Source organism: Nannobrachium achirus (assembly GCF_963921795.1).
Source record: "Nannobrachium achirus genome assembly, chromosome: 5".
Classification (NCBI taxonomy): Eukaryota; Metazoa; Chordata; class Actinopteri; order Myctophiformes; family Myctophidae; genus Nannobrachium; species Nannobrachium achirus.
The window spans coordinates 63,462,792-63,476,534 of NC_137814.1; positions in this window are offsets into that span (position 1 = coordinate 63,462,792).

The window sequence follows — 13,743 nt, forward strand, 5'->3', positions numbered from 1 at the left end:
CACGATTTACGCCACCCCCGCAATATATACATCAAAATGTGCGGCTCGGCCGGGAATGGTGTGCTATTACTTTTCTTTCCGATCCGCTTTACGATTGCGATGTAATCCGCAAAAAACAACGCCCAAAAACTCCATTGACTTTGAATGGGGGACTCCGAAAAAAACCCAGAAACTTTGGCGCCACATAACTCTGCCATACTTTTGCCTAGCAACGTCATTTAAAATGTAAAATGCTCACACAACTTTGGTCTTTTTCCGACCAATAGGGATGAGCTGTAATTGATTAAGCCCCGCCCCCTCTTTAACAGGAAGTGCCCTTCACCAAACAGGAAGTGCCTCTATAACTCATGAACCGTTTGTCGTACAGACTCGCGGCTGGTGTCATACCTTTTCTTTTTTTCTCAATTTTTTTTTCTCAAATTTTTTTTTTCTCAAATTTTTTTTTTCTCAATTTTTTTTCTCAAAATTTTTTTTCTCAAAAATTTTTTTTTTCTCAATTTTTTTTTTCTCCAAATTTTTTTTTCTCAAAAAATTTTTTTCTCAAAAAAATTTTTTTCTCACATTTTTTTTTCTCAAAACATTTTTTTTCTCAAATTTTTTTTCTCAAAATTTTTTTTTCTCAAAATTTTTTTTCTCAAAATTTTTTTTTCTCAAATTTTTTTTTCTCAATTTTTTTTTTCTCAAATTTTTTTTTTCCCAGAAACTTTGGCGCCACATAACTCTGCCATACTTTTGCCTAGCAACGTCATTTAAAATGTAAAATGCTCACACAACTTTGGTCTTTTTCCGACCAATAGGGATAAGCTGTAATTGATTAAGCCCCGCCCCCTCTTTAACAGGAAGTGCCCTTCACCAAACAGGAAGTGCCTCTATAACTCATGAACCGTTTGTCGTACAGACTCGCGGCTGGTGTCATACCTTTTCTTTTTTTCTCAATTTTTTTTTCTCAAATTTTTTTTTTTCTCAAATTTTTTTTTCTCAAATTTTTTTTTTCTCAAATTTTTTTTTTCTCAAAATTTTTTTTCTCAAATTTTTTTTTCTCAAAAATTTTTTTTTCTCAAATTTTTTTTTCTCAATTTTTTTTTTCTCCAAATTTTTTTTTTCTCAAAAAATTTTTTTCTCAAAAAATTTTTTTCCTCACATTTTTTTTTCTCAAAATTTTTTTTTCTCAATTTTTTTTTTCTCAAATTTTTTTTCTCAAAATTTTTTTTTCTCAAATTTTTTTTTCTCACATTTTTTTTTCTCAAAATTTTTTTTTCTCACATTTTTTTTTTCAAAATTTCTTTTTCTCAAAAAAGTTTTTTTCTCAAATTTTTTTTTTCTCACAAAACAATTTTTTCTCAAAAAACTGTCGTTAAAGTGCGACCCGTCATAACGGCCAAAAATGCTCCAAAACGCCACTAATTAGTCGAAATGGCTGACTTCCTGTTTGGTTTCTGATTGGCTGCTGGCCTTGTGACGTGGGTAGAGCTGCGAGGGCCCGGTCATCGCTGCTTGCAGCTTTAATTCATTAATCGTCCATGACCTTAATTGGGGCCTATTTCGCCAAACAGGAAGTGCCCCTCACCAAACAGGAAGTGACCCTTGATCTCGTGAACCGTTTGTCATACAGACACGCGGGTTGCGTCAAATGAAATAACGCTAATGCTAACACCAACCGCTACACAAGGTTGCACAGACTTAGCGAGCTGCAGGCACACTTAAAATTTCTTAGAAATTTTCTCTTCTAGTTGACAGTTTATTGACCGACGGGACCGACGGGACCCGACCAGGGCCCGGCCCGGCCCGCCAAAACGGGCCTGGCCTGGGCTCGTTTCGAAACTCACCAACGGGCCTAGGGCCGGGCCGGGCTCAGAGTCAGAACCATGCTCGGAACATTTCGCGCTGTGAATTTCACACATGACATCTCTGTGTGTGCGCTTAGCTAGAATGGAGTGTGGTGTGTGTGTGAGTGCTGCCTCCCATAGCCTTCTAGGCTAATAGCCTTCTAGGGTATGGGTTCTATCCGTATCTATAGCAACACAGCTCTGATTGGTCGTGACATGAGTACATTAGCCAATGGAGAGCCAATCTGCGAGTCTGCGTACACAGCGAGACTAGAAAATTAGGAGCACTACTGTAGTTACTAGTTTCACCCATTTCACCGTCATTTCTCAAATAAATCGCCCTGTACTGATTCCCCGACCTCCCGTATCATGCGTGCGTGCGTTCGTCTTTACTCTTTAGTACTGCACGATACTCTGTATTTTACGAGATGGCTTGTAACTCATGGGCGGCAAGCCGACAATAATATCAATATCTAATTGCTGTGAAGATATAGATAGATAGATAGATAGATAGATACCTTTATTATCCCAAGGGGGAAATTAACATAACAAACGGTGGGTGGAGGAAGATTTCTTGCGTTGTGACGTGTGTGTAATTACTTGCTGTGCTGTTGTGTGGTATATCAGGGTTTTGGTACCATTTCTGTAGTTTCTGGGGAATAGCTCCTATTTAGACTTCTTGATTAGACTGAATTTCTATAAGGTCCAGGAAGGACTTGAGAGGAAAGATGAAGACAGCGGTGGAGTTGTTCCATAGAGTTCCTTTATTGGCAAAATGTAGATCGGCTCCATATGAGACAATGTTTGCTGGAAGCAAGAGCCACCCAGCCTTCCCAACAGTCCTCCGCCGTTCGCGGGCTTCTCTCTTCTACTAACTAAGATACATTTTGCAGTCCCATTTTATACATCTTACACAAGCATTGGGGGAAAAGCAGAGGAGGGGTCTAAATCTATGGTCTCATCTTCTGACCAGGTCAAAGGTGCAGGCAGTTGTCCCCAATCTAACGAAAGATCTGGCTTGGTGATGGCCTGTAGTTTTCCGCTGCCTGTGGGGACTTCTCCCAAAATAGGTTACCATGTGTCTCATGTCAAGATGTCATGTCAGAACTAAACCTAAGAATTAACTCACTCTTAATGTAATGTCTACTTTAATGTGCAATGCATATACTGTATGTCTCACTTATATAAACCTAAGCCCTTAAAACATGTGTTTGCATCCTACCATTTAAAAGTAAGGCAAACCTTAAATGCTAAAGGTACAGTTTAAGAATTACTGTATGTCAAGAGGACAAGATCAGCATGTAGTCTCTCTTGAATGTCACAGAATCATCACCGATAGGATATGATTAACTCAACTGTGTGTTTAACCACATTTCACCAACTTATCGATTATTTAACTAGTATAAGGTAACCCTGTATTTTAAAATGTCTCCATAGAAAGATAAGACAAGCTTTTAACAGCTGCTCCCCGGGGGTCTGTACTTTGCTGTCCTTATGGCTTCCTTATCTGCTGTCCTCTATTTAGGTCGCCAGGCGATCCTTAAAACAAAGAGCAGGATTTATAACTCATTTGAAACACAAACAAGCCTAATCTGGTCTCGTCTTACCTTGGTAGAGGTTTGGAGGCTGTCTAAACAGCATTTGCTCAAATCCCACACTTCATTACAATAGTTGATATTATGCTGAATTATTATGCGTTATTGTCTGATCAGATATACTTCACATCCCCTCTTCGAAATATAAACAATATATTTCGACACCCAACTGATCAGACATACATGGTAACCACAGGCCTACATACATATTACAGCTTAAAGTTACATTGTTCCAAAAACGATTCCCTCCATCCATCCGTGTTAAACTCCAGGTTAAAATATTAACCCCTAATAATGGTAATCTGATTGTAACACAGTTCCCTGTCGCTATGGGCAGTAACAAACTGTAGAGCAATTAGACTATCATGATTACTTAACTAAACAACCCCAAAAAATATTGAATAAAACAAGATCGTCATCATCATCTTAATAAAAACACATAATAGGATGGTCAAATTGTATAGCAGTTGGCTGTCCCCTCTGGGCAGTGAAACAACTACAACACAATTCAGAACATCAAAGGTAGTTGAACAAAGCTAAATAAAACAAACTCACTGATACAATCAACTATATTGACCTAATGTATTGGAGCTATGGGAGTCCATGACTATACAGGAACCTAATAATCCAATATAGTTTGAATCATCGCCTGTAGTAGGATGCCGTTGAATAATACCTGCATGAATGCAAAATAAGCCAGACATGGTAAAATTCATACACACCGAACTAGAAACAAGTATTCCCTATCCACCTTTTTTTGGGCATGGCCAAAATGTTATCTGCCATGATTGTAGGGGAATTTTCGGAATTGTATCTGTAAAATCATAGACACACACTTCATAAGTTTCTTTTCCTGAGACTAAACGCAACATGAATGTCTTTTCTTAAACTTAAAAAAAGGAAAAACGCGAAAAATGATCTTCTTCTTTGTCTTCATGTACAAAATGCACACCAAAATATACACCTGTGCTTTGGCCATACTGACGGAGTAAAAGATAGAAAGACAGAGTTAGAGATTAGATAGAGCATAGGGATAGAGTGTGAAAGACACACGTGCCACAGGATAGCACTGAAAGGGGGTTATAGTTGTGTCAAAAGTGACACTGGGGGCGGGGCAAGGAACTGTCATCCTTCTTCTTTCAGGGAAAGGGGAATGACACATCTTCTGACAGCGGACGGGGCATAGGGTGCTCCTCTCATCTTCATCTCAGGCGGTTGCCTCCACTGTAGGTGTCTGGGCAATTAAACTGTCAGCACTTGTTCCAGGGGATAATAGTCATCCTCTCCATAATCAACCTCTCTCCAGTTGTTCTTCTGTCGGTAAAATAGACCCATCTGACGGCTCGTTGGCTCCATCTCCTTCTGTTGGGCAGCTAATCTCCAAGGTGGACACTGTTCCTCTTTCCGATTGCACTGTCTCCAGAAGTGCGTTCTCTTGTGACAGATATAACAGGGTGCTTTCAATTTCCCTCGTCGTCTCTGCTGCTGTCGGAATGAGGGACTCGCAGCTACACAATCTCTTGTGAAATGGGTCATCGCTCCACAGGTGTAGCATCCGGCATAATACGATGGGATCTGTTGTAGTCTCTGGAACTGGTTTGATCGATAAGCATCATACTCCGGAACTGGTGCGTACTGCGGCACCACTTGTTCGGTGGGCGGGTAGTTGACAGGCTCAGCGCATGGCAATGGCTGACTTCCTTCTTTTTGTCGTTGTTTCTCCATAATCTCTGCAAGCTGTGCTTTCTGTAGCCTCCTTTTTATGGCTAAAGCCTGCGACTTCTCGTTGGCATCTCTCTTACGGACTAAATTCACCGCGTGTGCCACTTGTTTCGTGTAGGACTTAATGTTCATTGCAGAAAGTTCCCATACAAGCTCAAGCTCAGATGTCATCGCTTCTGGTAGTCCCTGCATGATTTTTGATCTAACCAGGGCTTCATCAATGTCACTCCGGGTAGCATTTCTTCCTGTTAAATCTGCCCACTGTTCGTACACTCTGGAAATGTAGTTATTTGGGTCTTCCTCCTCTCGTAGTGGGTCAATAACTACAGAATCCAAGGTCCTATTCCACGGATAGTGGACACTAAACGCACGCCCCAGCACACCCCTGTGCTCGGCGAAAGGGACTGCGTCATATTCTCCATTCTCGATGTATTGAGGTAGTCCTGCTTCGGTCAAGATGTCAGTCAACACCTGTTCTCCAGTGGGTCCAGTTGCACGTGTAACTAGCCTCTTAAAATCACCCATCGCTAATGGAATATCCAAGACAAGCTTCTCCAACTTGTTAAGCCATCCGCAAGCTCCTTCTTCAAGATTTGGCAAATGACGCTCAAGGTGTAGAACCTCCATGCTTGACAATGGCTTATAGTCCAGAATCTGGTCTCTGAGGAACACTGGTGCTTGTTTCACAGCGTATTGAGACCTCCTTTCATCCTCCTGTCTCGGTTCAGGACTCCTGCTCTGTGGTGCGCTTGCTCTTCTGATGACACGCTTGGTAGTTTGACAGTGGTCGTCATCTGTTCTTCTGCGCTTCCTCGTCTCCTGAGGGTTCATTAGGTTTTGACTCTCCTCAGCCATACTTCTTCGGTGAACACCTGACTTCTTAATCTTCCACAAAATGTCATCAAAAGTCATTGTTAGCTCAGTTTCTGCCGCTGAAAGCTGACTCAATTGCTTAGTCAAGCGGACACACTGTGCTTGGTGTCTCTTCAACTTTTTGCCAATAGCAATCAAAGTCTCAAAAAGGTTTCTCTGCTCCTCGTCGCTGTCACTGTCCATCTGAGACTCCGTAGAATCTTCCTCTGCTGGGCTGGTGTCGTCCGGTAGACAGGAACGTTCTGTGTACTTCCTGCCAACATGGCGGGCACGCCAATGTCCTCTGTCGCATTCACGGTGAGCACTCTCCTCACTGTGGTGTCTGCTGTAATCACTGTGTCGGCTGTCCTTGCTGCGGCGGTCAGCAGCTCCTCTCGCTGTAGTCATCATCACCTTTCTCTTGTGCAGGCTGCGGCCTGTTCTGCTTGGTTCCGGTAGATCTGCTGGTGTCATCGCTGACTCCTTCTCTCCATGACTCGTCCTGGTGCTCAGTCCAAAAGGTACTGCTGCAGCTGCTGCGGTCGTAGCTGGCTGCTTCTCCTCTCCTAATGGAGACTCTTCTCGTGCTGCCAGTGTCAATGTCTCTATACAGGGAGGCGGCCTGCTCTCTGCCCTCTGTGGCTGTGATAAGCATGCCAGAGGCTCAGGTTGAAAAAAATAAGGATGCATAGGTAGAAAAGGTGGTGGCTCTTCACATGCTGACAGATGTGATGTCACATGTTGTTGAGCTGGTTCGCATACTGTAGCAGAGCTAATCAGCCGCTTTGCCTCTTTAAAAAACATTGCCAAGACGGCCAACTCAACACGACGCTTCTCTGTCCGCTTTGCTGTTTTCTGACCTGCTCTATACGTACTGACCAGAATTTGCATTTTCCTAATGCGCTCTATCTCAAATGTTCCCTGGTCGGTCCAAATATCTTGCCAACGTCGTGCCCATTTTTTAGAAAGTTCTAAAACACCATTAAAAACTGTGCTACTTTCCTGTATGACCTCTGCCGGCGTCATAACTTTCTCAGAATCCATCTTAAAAAACTAAATGAGTAAAAAATAAACGAAGACAAAAAAAGTGATGGTGTCTTGTTTACAAAAGTAATAATAGTAGAGAAAGTGAAAGATAGAGAGAGAGATAGTCACACACTCATTCAGATCTCACTCACACACAGATGTCACACACACAGGTCGGGGGTCAGCAGTCACAGTATGTCCCCTGCAGGCACACACACACACACACACTCATTTGCATTGGGGGCCAATGTCTTCAACCACACACACACACACACACACACACACATTTACATACAAGCCCAGTGTAACAGGCTGTCTCTTACTGCTTAACTTCTTACAAGACTTTCACACAAGGAGCCTAATCTTAAAGAGCAAGACCCTAAAATCACTCAGTCTTCCCACTCAATCACTCACTCACAGATGCAACGTCACTCATACACAAACATTGACCATTTGTCCCCAATGTAATTAATCACTACTTTTAATCTGAAAGTTAACCCCTTAAATTTGAAATCCCAATAAAATTATCAAGATAGATATCCTAGTCTACTGTCTGTTACTTTTAGTTACCTACTGAATAATTACTTCTGTTAACGTGTAACCTTTGTCTTCAAAATGTTTATCCCACATTAAAACCCCATTACATGAATTTATGATACTTCCTTTACAATCCCAATAAATCTCAATAAATAAATGATATTGTTACGATCTATACCTATACCCCCCCTCTTCGAGATATCACAAATATATCTCGACAACTTAAATCAATACTCCAAATCAAAACAAGTTACCCCAAAATGCAGCCTACAAACCCCTGACTATACTGTATATGCAGCCTATATGCGCTGCCTTTGTGCCTCCTCACACACTCATATTCACACAAAGAGAATACCCCCTCTACATACCAGACATTCGAACAAACCTCTATCATACACAGTCAGCCTAGTAGCAGACAACGAACACACACACAAGAAGAGGAAAGGAAAAAGGAAAGTTGTTCAATGAAAAAGATTCAAATAATCCAAGCCGAACGGAACCACTGAATTAGGTAAATTCACAGGAAGACAACCAAAATTGTCCTACTGTTAAATTAAGGTTAGCAGCCCTCAGTTGTGCTTAAACAAAATCTGAAACTTAAACATTGAACAAAGAGAATGAATGAAAAAGGAGAATAAAGGAGAAAAATGGAAAATATCCCCCCCAAAAATATGAATAAGCCCTACGCTAACCGGTCCAACACACAAGTGACTAGACAAAACGTAGGTCTAATACCGAGTAACTAGAAGAATTATCACCAGAGTGACTAATAAAACATCTCGACAAAAAATGACCGAGGCCTACTCTACTCTAACACTGACTGTCCTCTGCTCACGCCAACATACTCACAGCCAAAAAGTCCAAAAGGAACAAAACAACTGAACACCATCACTCCATCAAAGTCCTTCTCGCGTCCTCCAGAAAGTTCTCTTGCGTGGAGTCCAAAAACCCCATCAGCACCGGGTTTCGAGGCACCATTTTGTAGTTAACCAGGGTTTTGGTACCATTTCTGTAGTTTCTGGGGAATAGCTCCTATTTAGACTTCTTGATTAGACTGAATTTCTATAAGGTCCAGGAAGGACTTGAGAGGAAAGATGAAGACAGCGGTGGAGTTGTTCCATAGAGTTCCTTTATTGGCAAAATGTAGATCGGCTCCATATGAGACAATGTTTGCTGGAAGCAAGAGCCACCCAGCCTTCCCAACAGTCCTCCGCCGTTCGCGGGCTTCTCTCTTCTACTAACTAAGATACATTTTGCAGTCCCATTTTATACATCTTACACAAGCATTGGGGGAAAAGCAGAGGAGGGGTCTAAATCTATGGTCTCATCTTCTGACCAGGTCAAAGGTGCAGGCAGTTGTCCCCAATCTAACGAAAGATCTGGCTTGGTGATGGCCTGTAGTTTTCCGCTGCCTGTGGGGACTTCTCCCAAAATAGGTTACCATGTGTCTCATGTCAAGATGTCATGTCAGAACTAAACCTAAGAATTAACTCACTCTTAATGTAATGTCTACTTTAATGTGCAATGCATATACTGTATGTCTCACTTATATAAACCTAAGCCCTTAAAACATGTGTTTGCATCCTACCATTTAAAAGTAAGGCAAACCTTAAATGCTAAAGGTACAGTTTAAGAATTACTGTATGTCAAGAGGACAAGATCAGCATGTAGTCTCTCTTGAATGTCACAGAATCATCACCGATAGGATATGATTAACTCAACTGTGTGTTTAACCACATTTCACCAACTTATCGATTATTTAACTAGTATAAGGTAACCCTGTATTTTAAAATGTCTCCATAGAAAGATAAGACAAGCTTTTAACAGCTGCTCCCCGGGGGTCTGTACTTTGCTGTCCTTATGGCTTCCTTATCTGCTGTCCTCTATTTAGGTCGCCAGGCGATCCTTAAAACAAAGAGCAGGATTTATAACTCATTTGAAACACAAACAAGCCTAATCTGGTCTCGTCTTACCTTGGTAGAGGTTTGGAGGCTGTCTAAACAGCATTTGCTCAAATCCCACACTTCATTACAATAGTTGATATTATGCTGAATTATTATGCGTTATTGTCTGATCAGATATACTTCAGTTGTGTTGTGTTGACTTCTTTCTTTTAATCAGACACAAGACGAGCACAGCTATAGAGGGCTGTACATACATCTCTCAGTCTCCGTCCTTTCCGACCCTAGTTTTCTTCGGAAAGTTACGACTTTTTGACGTGCATGCAGCTTTCCTGAGTAATCCTTTTCAGAAGTTGCAAGAGATGTAATTTTGTAGTTGAAAATGGAAATGAAAATTTCAATGGTCTGTGACAGTATGGACTCCCCTTGAGAGTATAGCTGCAGCGCGAAGCAGTGAAAGGGCTCTAGCCCAGCCCTACCCTCCCCTGACCCCTCTTTGTATTTACCTACTGTATGATGTTTTTATTTTTTAATTTTTTTAATTGTTTCCCCCTTTTTTTCCTGACTATATCTACTGCATAGTACTTTGTTCTATCCGTCTGCCATTCAATGTTATATGAGATAATTAAATGGTTTCCTATTGAAATAAGCTTAGTCTTTTCTAGGATCTCCTTTTAGTAGACCTTGTACCAGTGAACTGTACCGTCATGAAACTGTACTTTTTCCTATGCAAACTTCTTCTAATAAAGTCTTCAATCAATCAATCAATCAATCAATCAACCAACCAACCAACCAACCAACCAACCAACCAACCAACCAACCAACCAACCAACCAATCAATCAATCAATCAATCAATCAATCAATCAATCATTCAATCAATAAATGGGTGGTGGTGTGACGTGTGAGGGTAGCGTAGGTGACAGAGCATTTCTAAACTTTTTCAGGCCATAACCCCCTAAAATAACCATATTTGAACTGGGGACCCCCTAAAAATAACCATATTTGAATTGGGGACCCCCCCCCCACCCTGACAAGCACTTGTAATTCATAACCAAACCCAAAGAGCTGAAGGATCTAACGAGGGTATAAGGAAGGTATAACGACAATTATTACAAATAAATATAACCTTTGATTTAAAGACTGTGGTGTAACGTCACACTGATATAATACAATGTTTTATAATACAATGTTTTAATGTAACATCACACTGATATAATACAATGTTTTATAATACAATGTTTTAATTGACCAGCAGTCGTTTTAGTTCGTTTCATGTCACGGGGGACTGCAAAGAAGTGGCCGACATGTTCAGTCCACAGATATGGCCAGAGGGTGTTTGTGTGCGGCGTTACTACGAGCCCCGTGCTCACAGAGCCTCTCCTAGCAATGTACTAGTGGGGAGTGAGGAGCTGACAGCTGATGCACGCAAAGAATAAAGCCGCCTAATATATAATGCTGGTGACATCATATAACTGTCGAGGACTGCGCCTAGGTAACAGCATGGGGGACAGAGCCCGACGTAGCGAGGTGGATAACCTGTTAAAAACATGTGATGTCTTATGTCTGCAGGAGACATTCCTCTCCAGACAGGATCTGGGGGGGTTAAACTCTGTGCACGAAAACTTTCACGGCACGGGGGAGTCTACAACTGATCTCTCTCATGGCATTGTGAGAGGGAGAATTCCAGGGGGTGTGGCCATCCTGTGGCACAAAAAGCTTGACTCCGTAATCAGTGTTATCCGTCTTGAAGTAGACTGGTGTATTGGTGTACAGATAAAAATGAATAGCAGGGAGTTTATTATTCTGAACATGTATACGCTGTATGAGTCTAGACAAAATGATGATGAATATGTTAATAGACTTGCATTTATTAGCTCCTTTATTTCTGATCACCAGTGTGCATGCATTTATGTTATGGGGGACATGAATTCTGACATTTCTGATAAGGATTCCTACTTTGCAAAGCATTTGGTTAGGTTTTGTAATGATAATACTCTTGTGTTATCCAGTCAAGAGCTTCTGCCTGATGTCAGCTATACATATTATAGTGAAGCTCACAGTACAACTAGCTGGCTGGATCATGTTATATGTACTGCAGATGTGCATGCTGCGCTTGGGTCTATGCATATACTGTATGAAGCTACCACTACTGATCATTTTCCCGTGGAGATGACTATTGATACTGTCAAGATACCAGAGGTGGCTAAAGATAATGGTGGGGAGGGTGTGGCCAAGATAGACTGGGCAAAGCTCTCCACTGAGGATGTCTTATTGTACAGTGAAAGAACAGACGCTCTTTTAAGTCAAGTTCACTTGCCTATGGATGCCTTTGCTTGTGGTGTCAATTGTATTGATGCCAACCACCGTAATGACCTTTGTGTTATGTATAGTGGTATAGTGGATGCTCTCGCTGTGGCCAGCAAACCTCTGTTCACTCATGCTAGAGGGCCAAATAAAATCAAGCCTGGTTAGAACAAATATGTAGCGGGCCACCATGAAGTAGCCAAGGCTGCCCATAGGGCCTGGGTTATGGCTGGGAAACCGAGGCAAGGGCCTGATCTAGAGTACAAAAAAGTAACAAATGCTAGATATAAACATGCTGTGCGGGCTGTGGGAAAGAATGAGCAAACCCTGAGAGCAGATTCCTTGGCTGGGAAACTGCTAGGTAATAATGCCAATGGATTTTGGAAAGAGGTCAAAAATATCAACAGGTCTAAAGCAGTACTGCCATGTAATATTGATGGTGTGTCTGGTGCTGAAAATATAACTGAATTATGGGGAAAGCATTATGATGCTCTATTCAACTGTGTTAAAAGTGAACCCTTTTGTATTGGCAATATAGAGGAGGAAGGTGTACTCTTCAGACCTAACGAGAACTATCAAGCCATAAGGCAACTAGCTGATAACAAAGCCAGTGGAATGGATAATATTACAGCAGGGCACCTTAAGTTAGCCAGCCCTAGAGTCGCAACGCTGCTGTCCATCTGCCTTACAGGACTGATGTTGCATGGTATCTTGCCAGACTCCATGATCACAGTTACCCTAGTGCCTGTAATTAAGGACAAGGCTGGTAAGGTAGGGAGTAGGGATAATTATAGACCCATCGCCTTAGCCAGCATACTGTCCAAACTACTTGAAAGGGTTTTACTTGATAGGATATGTGTTTTTATCCGCACCACAGACAATCAATTTGGCTTTAAGGCTAAACATAGTACAGACTTATGTATATATGCCTTAAAAGAAGCAGTAGAAACGTATAGAAGACATGGCTCTACGATGCTGGTAGGTCTTATTGATGCTTCCCAGGCGTTCGACAGAATAAATCACCACAAGCTCTTCGTCAAACTTAAGCAGAGGGGTGTGCCAGGATGCATCATATGCATCCTGGCTTACTGGTATGCTAACCAGAATATGAGGGTTAAATGGGGGAACAGTTTCTCCTCGCCCTTCAGTGTAGGTAATGGGGTCCGGCAGGGGGGGCTTTTGTCCCCAGCCCTCTTCAATCTTTATATGGACGACCTGTCTAAGCAGCTGGGAGGGTGTATGACTGGCTGCGTGATAGGAAACACTTTGATTAACCATTTTATGTACGCAGATGATTTGGCCATCGTTTCTCCTAGTAGTGCAGGGTTTCAGCAGCTACTGAACATATGCTCTGAATATGGGGTTAAGTTTGATGTCAAATACAATGCAAAAAAGAGTGTGGTTATGATATGCAGGACCAAGGAGGACCTGAAGCTCAATTTTCCTTTTCCTGTATTTTATTTGTCTGGTCATACCCTTGCTGTGTGTAACAGTTGTAAATATTTGGGGCACATTATGAATGATAAGATGGAAGATGATTTGGACATGTACAGAGAGAGACGTATGTTGTATGTGCAGGCTAACATGTTAGTCAGGAAATGTTTCTACTGCTCAGATGAGGTAAAGGTGAATTTGTTCAGAGCTTACTGTACTCCTTTATATACAGCTCCTTTATGGGTGAACTATAAAACAGAGAGTATGCGCAAGCTTAAGGTTGCATATAATGATGCACTCAGGATCCTCCTGAAGAGGCCTAGGGGTGGTAGTGCTAGTCAGCTGTTTTGTGACTCAGGTCTCACCACCTTTCAGGCTCTCCTGAGAAACCTTATGTTTAGCTTTAAAAGTAGACTTGATGGGTCTCATAATGAGGTGATTAACATGTTGATCAATCCGAAGTATAGCTCTGTAAGATATAGCTCTCATATGTGGAAACATTGGTATGAGTGCCTTTTATAGATGTTTTTATTTGTTCTTTTTTA